Source organism: Marmota monax, unplaced genomic scaffold (genome assembly GCF_021218885.2).
Source record: "Marmota monax isolate L192 unplaced genomic scaffold, Marmota_monax_Labrador192_F-V1.1 WCK01_AAM20220418_F8-fsc00017, whole genome shotgun sequence".
In the NCBI taxonomy this organism is placed as follows: Eukaryota; Metazoa; Chordata; class Mammalia; order Rodentia; family Sciuridae; genus Marmota; species Marmota monax.
This window is the reverse complement of record NW_026695241.1, coordinates 1,995,274-2,001,273: the sequence shown is the minus strand read 5'-3', so window position 1 is coordinate 2,001,273 and position 6,000 is coordinate 1,995,274.

The following is a 6,000-nucleotide window of genomic DNA, read 5'->3' as shown; positions in this document are numbered from 1 at the left end:
GGTCCATGCATTTTATAAAGTCTTGGTCCCCAAGGGAGGTGGGACCTCCCATGGGAGGTGGTGGGACCTCTGGGAGGTGGGCCTGGTTGGAGGTCTTCTGGTCATTGGGGATGTTCCCTAGAAGTGGCTATTGGAACGTGGTGCCCTCCCCTATCATTCCTTTCTCCTCCCAGCCATAAGGTGAACATTTTTTGCTTCACCAAGTACTACCACCATGATGCTCGGCCTTCCCACAGGCCTGAAGCAACAGTCCAGTTGATCACGGAGGAAATCTCAAAACTGTGAGCCAGAATAAAACTTTTGCCTTTATAAGTTGATTATCTCAGGTATTGTGTTACAGTACAGAAAGCCAGCATACCACTTACAGTGCCCTGGTGGCCCTGGGAACCAATACAGTGTCCAGGTAGAGATGTCAGGTTGGGGCTGGAAATGCAGGTCTAGAGCAGGCTTCAGGGCCATTGCAGTCACCCCCATGTGGAGGATAATTCACGCTTTGGGAATGGATGATGTTGCTGAGGAGTGTGGATGGAGAGAGCATGTTTGAGCCCAGAGCTTCAGCGTGAGGAAGGAGAGGAAGAGGAGCAGACAGGGAGATGAGGAGGGACCATGCGGGGAGGAAGCCAGGCTGTTCCTGAGGCCCAGGGAGGAGCTTCCTGCAGGAGGGTGCCATCAACAGGTGAGTGCCACCTAGGGGTCCAGGAGAAGGGGTGAGAGGGTCCCACTGGATGTAGCCCAGGGAGGTCCCTGGGGACCTGGCAAAGCCCAGGGGAGGGCGAGTGTGGAGGCCTTTTCCCGGGCTCTGCCATAAAGCCGGGCTGAGTGTGGCTTCCTCTCAGAAGTCTCCCAGACCCATCTACTCACAGCTGGCACTGTTCCTCCTCCTGAGGTCACCAGCCTCATGCTGGGCGTGGCTGTGCATGTGCCACAGCACCACCAGGTCGTCAGGCCTTTGGGCAGCACCACAGCGGGTGGTTAGGGGAGAGGGCTCGGGAGCCAGGGAGCTGCGTCCAGGTCCCCCCAACGACCTTGCTCCCTGGCGAGTGGCCTCAGTGAGCAGGTCCATGGGGCTCAGGCCTCCTTCCTGGGTCAGATGAGCTCAGGACACTGGGGCTGAGCCCTGAGGACACAGCACACAGATGTGTCCACAGGTGCCATTTTCCTTCATCCCAACACCGGAGGAGCGCTGGGCCAGCGCAGGTCCTCAGCAAGGACTGGAGAAACTGAACCAGAGAGAAGCTCAGGCTTTGCCTGTGGACCAGGCCTTACCCACCAGCCTGCAGCCAGCCCAGAGGAAGAAGGCCTCGTCCAGCATCCCTGGGTTTCAGGTCCAGTGCAGACCACCGCCTGACAGCAGCCAGCTCAGCACTGGCTCCTGCTGGGCCCTGCTTCCCAGGAGGCTCCCCAGGGCTGAGCATTGGTAAGGAAGGAGCCTCTTCAATTCCACAGGCCAGGAGCAGGGGTGGGAACCCGAGTTCTTCCAAATGCATGTGGAGATCCACCCGCCAGCTGAGAGGCCTGGCCTGGGACCTGCAGAGATGTCAGGGAGTTTGTGGGGGCTCAGGTGCCCAGCTGAGGGGGGATCAGGGATGCTATCTGGGGATAAAGGTGCTGGACCCGACCCCTCCAGGAGGGGCTAGTTGAGAACCGCTTTGCTGACCAGCTTTTGTGTGTTCATGTGCATTTGTGGGGTTGGAGAGGACGACACTGAGCTCAGAAAGGACTGCTTTGGAGACTATGGCCCGAACCCAAGGTTCACATCCCTGATGCACTGAGCAGGGAGTGGGGAGTCGTGGGCTCCTCTGGCCACAGGGACAGTGGTGAAGCAGGCCAGAGACCCCCACCCAGAAGACCCTTGCCATAATTAAGCTTCTCCTCTTGTCGGATCAGTAGGATGTCTGCAGAGGTGATTGTGATTGACAGTTCCCTCTTTCTTGTAAACACCAGGTTTGCACACAAAAGGTGTGGCAGAGCAGTCTGCGAGCTTGGTGTACAAAAGATATCGTCTCTGTTTTCTTGGTAAATATTTATAAGATCCCCCGTCCGGCCTACAAAGAACTTTCTGGGAACTCAAAGAAAAGAAAAAATATGTAAACCTTCTTGGTAAATATTTATAAGATCCTCTGTCCGGCCTACAAAGAACTTTCTGGGAACTCAAAGAAAAGAAAAAAATATGTAAACCTCAAACGACTCCTCCCACTGGGAATGAAATTCAAAAATTTTCTAGACTCTTGGTCCAGAGGAGAATTTCAGGCACGAGTCATACTCTGGACCTGGCTGCAACCAATAAACCTGCTTCCTGCCAGGTCCGCAGGTGTCCAGCCTCTTCTGTCCCATACATCAGTGATACAGGCGGGGTGAGGGTTGGGCCAGGCAGGGTCCTGGGTGGCTCTTTCTCTTACTCACTGAGACCCTGGGCAAACCTCCCTCCTCCCTCTAACCTCAGGCTTTCTTCTGTAGAAAGGAATGAGAGTAAGATCAAAGCAGGCATTTGTGAGTCTTAAATAAAATAATGCCCCAAACAGAACCTGGCACCGTGGAAGCTTTGACACATATTGCCTGTTATATTCTTCTTGTTAAACTTGAACAACTACCAGAGATGAGCGTGACTTGTTTATAAGAAAGGTTTTTGGGAAATGAATTCTCCCCACCCGAGTTCCAAGCCCTCCTCATCCTAACTCCAGCATGAATTTGGGACGTTTGTTCAATGGCCAGGACTTTAGTTGGGGGGTGCTGTGTCTGAAATGTGGGGAAGGATCCCGACACCTTGGCCCAGCCACCCCACCTGCCCAGTGTGGGTCTGGAGGCTCTCCGTTCATCTGTCAAGCATTTCTGCACACATGCTCCAGGCCAGCGCCGCGCCAGGTGCCTGGGACCCCTCAGAGAGCCAACCCAGGTCTGGACCCACCCTTGGGCGGCTAGTAAGAGCCAGGCCTCAACCAGATTGTCCCATGAGGTGCTGAAGGAACGGAGAGCTGGGTGTGGGTGGCCACGTAAGGCTTCCCAGAGGAATTCTAGCTTCTTGTGAGTTCAAAGGACACCCAGGATGAGCAGAAGGGACGCTGGCACACGAGGAAAGAGGAGGGAGGGGGGCTGGACCTGCAAGCCCCTGCGAGACCCCCCGCCTGTGACAGGGAGGGAAGGGTGCCTCTGTGACTGGGGCCCCTTGTAAGCAGGACTCAATGTGCACCAGGGCCACTAGCAGCAGCCCACACTGGCTGTGACTGCATGGTGAACAGGAGACCCCATCTCTTTAGACCTGGAGTGGGGCTGCAATCCCAGCCTCAAGGCCAGAGGGGGCAGACCCTACTCCTGCCCATGTGGTCCCAAGGCTGCAGTTAGCCACACAACAAGAATCTCATACAAGGAGGCCTTGCTCTTCTCAGTTCCGACAGGGTTCCTTGGTGAGACTCCCCAGTGTCTCCTAATATAGATTCATGGTCCCAGAAGAACACTCGAATGAAGGCTAGCCATTGGGACCCTGTTCTGGCTCTGTGTGGTCCCTCAATCTCCCAGGAGCTGGGCAACTCCCAGGGCTGGTGGCCTGTTTGATTTTCCGTGTCCCTCATAACCAGCATGGTGCCAGGCAGGTGGTGGGCCAAATGGGGCTGGAATGATTGACATCTAAAGACAATCAGGTGGGAGCCAACTGAAAACCAGGCACCTGTGGAAGGGTAGCTACATGGTCAGCTGAGCCCTAGACCTCCGCAAGGTTCTGTCTGTCACACCCTCTAAGACGAGAGCCCTCTCCACACTCATTCCCTGATGAATTTATTCTTCTTCGATGCATTCATACCTCATTAAAAAATGTGTGCATGTACAAGTGTGTGTGTATTTGTAATTATTGTCTTCCCCAATAGACTTAAAGCTCCACAAGGGAGAATTTTTTATTCTATCTCTTTTTGGAGAAAAAAAACCCCATATTTATTTAGGAAAGCAGATACACATTCAAGGAGAATGTAGGCAATGGGAGAGACATTTTTTGGAGTAAAGTAAGAATTCACATTCAGGGGTGAATGCAGGCCATCTTCAGAGGGAGCTACCACAACGGAGGATTTTAAAAAACATTTTAAAGATGTCCTTTCACTCTCTCTTGGCTGACATAAATTATTTTTTCATCCATCAATCTACAGTTGCAGCCTTGACTGTAATGTTCTGAGGCTGTTTTTAATAATTTTTCTTTTCAAGGGCTGGGGTGTATTTCAGTGGTAAAAGCATGTGCCTAGCATGTGCAAGACCCTGGATTCTATTCCCAGCACTGAAAAAAATATTTCTCTCTCTCTGAGGGGCCAGAATATGATGTGCCAGGGTGGGGTGTCTTTGTACTGATCTTGCTTGATGTTCATAGACCTTTTTGGATTTGTGGGTTGATCTCTTTCATCAGTATTGAAAAATTCTCAGCCACTATCTTTTCTTTTTTTATTTTTAAAATTTATTTGTTCTAATCAATTATTCATGACGTCAGAATGCTCTTCAATTCATTTTACACAAATGAAACACAATTTTTCACTTTTCTGATTGTACATAAAGTAGGGTCACACCATTTGTGCAATCATAAATGCACCTAGGGTAATGATGTCCATCTTATTTATTCCACCATTTTTCCTGCTCTCATGCTCCCTCCCCTCCTCTCCCTCCCCTTTTCCCTAGCCAAAGTTCCTCGACTCATCCCATGCCCCCTCTCCCAATATGGATTAGCATCCACTTATCAGAGAAAACATTTGGCCTTTGTTTTTTGGGATTGGCTTACTTCACTTAGCATGATATTTTCCAATTCCATCAATTTATCTGCAATGCCATAATTTTATTCTCCTTTATTGCTTAGTAATATCCATTGTGTGTGTGTATATATATATATATATATATTAGTTTCTTTATCCATTCATCTATTGAAAGGCGTCTAGGTTGGTTCCACAGTTTGGCTATTGTGAATTGTGCTGCTATAAACATTGATGTGTCTGTGTCCCTGAAGTATTGTTGTTTTTAAGTCCTTTGGGTATAGACCAAGGAGTGAGATAGCTGGGTCAAATGGTGGTTCCATTCCAAGTTTTCCAAGGAATCTCCATACTGCTTTCTAGATCGGTTGCACAAATTTGCTGTCCCACCAGGAATGTTTGAGTGTGCCTTTCCTCCCATATCCTGGCCAACACTTACTGTTGCTTGTATTCTTGATGACTACCATTCTGACTGGAGTGAGAGGAAATCTTACAGTAGTTTTGATTTGCATTTCTCTAATTGCAAATTAGAGATGTTGAACATTCTTGCATATTTGTTGATCAACTGTATATCATCTTCTGAGAAGAGCCACTACCTTTTCTAATGCGACTTCAGCCCCCAGTCTCTTTCCTAGGATCCCAGTCACACACAAGAGGCCTTTGGAGCATGTTCCACAAGCCTGCTTAGCTCTGTTCTGCTTTTTCCATCTTATTTTTTGTCTCCTGAGTGCTTCTGTTTAGATAGTTTTTATTGATCTACCTTCAGGTTCACTAATTTTGTATTCTGTTGTATCCATTCTGCTTTTAAACACATATCCAGTGAGTTCTCAATTTGAGACATTATGTTTGTGCATTAATTCTTCTAATTAAACATATGAATATTAATTGCTTTAAAGTCCTTGTTGATGAACTCTAAAGTTCATGACATCTATGGATCTCCTGTTGTCTATTGTTTTCTTCTACTTATGATCAAGTCTTCTACCTCTTTGAATGTCACGGAATGCTTTTAAAAATGTAAGCTGGCCATTTTGTATAAAAAGTCCATAGAAGCCATGGATTCTGTTATTTTCTACCAGAAATCTTTCTCGAGCTGAACTCCAGTTCAGTTGGGTTCATTTGACCTCTGGTTCCTACCTGCCCTTGAACCTGGCTTGTGACTGAGAACTTGGAGTTTCTCCACTTCTCAACTCTGACTGGTTCTTCCCTGCCTGAAGTATCAGCTTACTTGTCTTGTTGATTCCACACCTGTCAAATGTCCTTAATATATAATTTTTGTAACCCTCCCCTT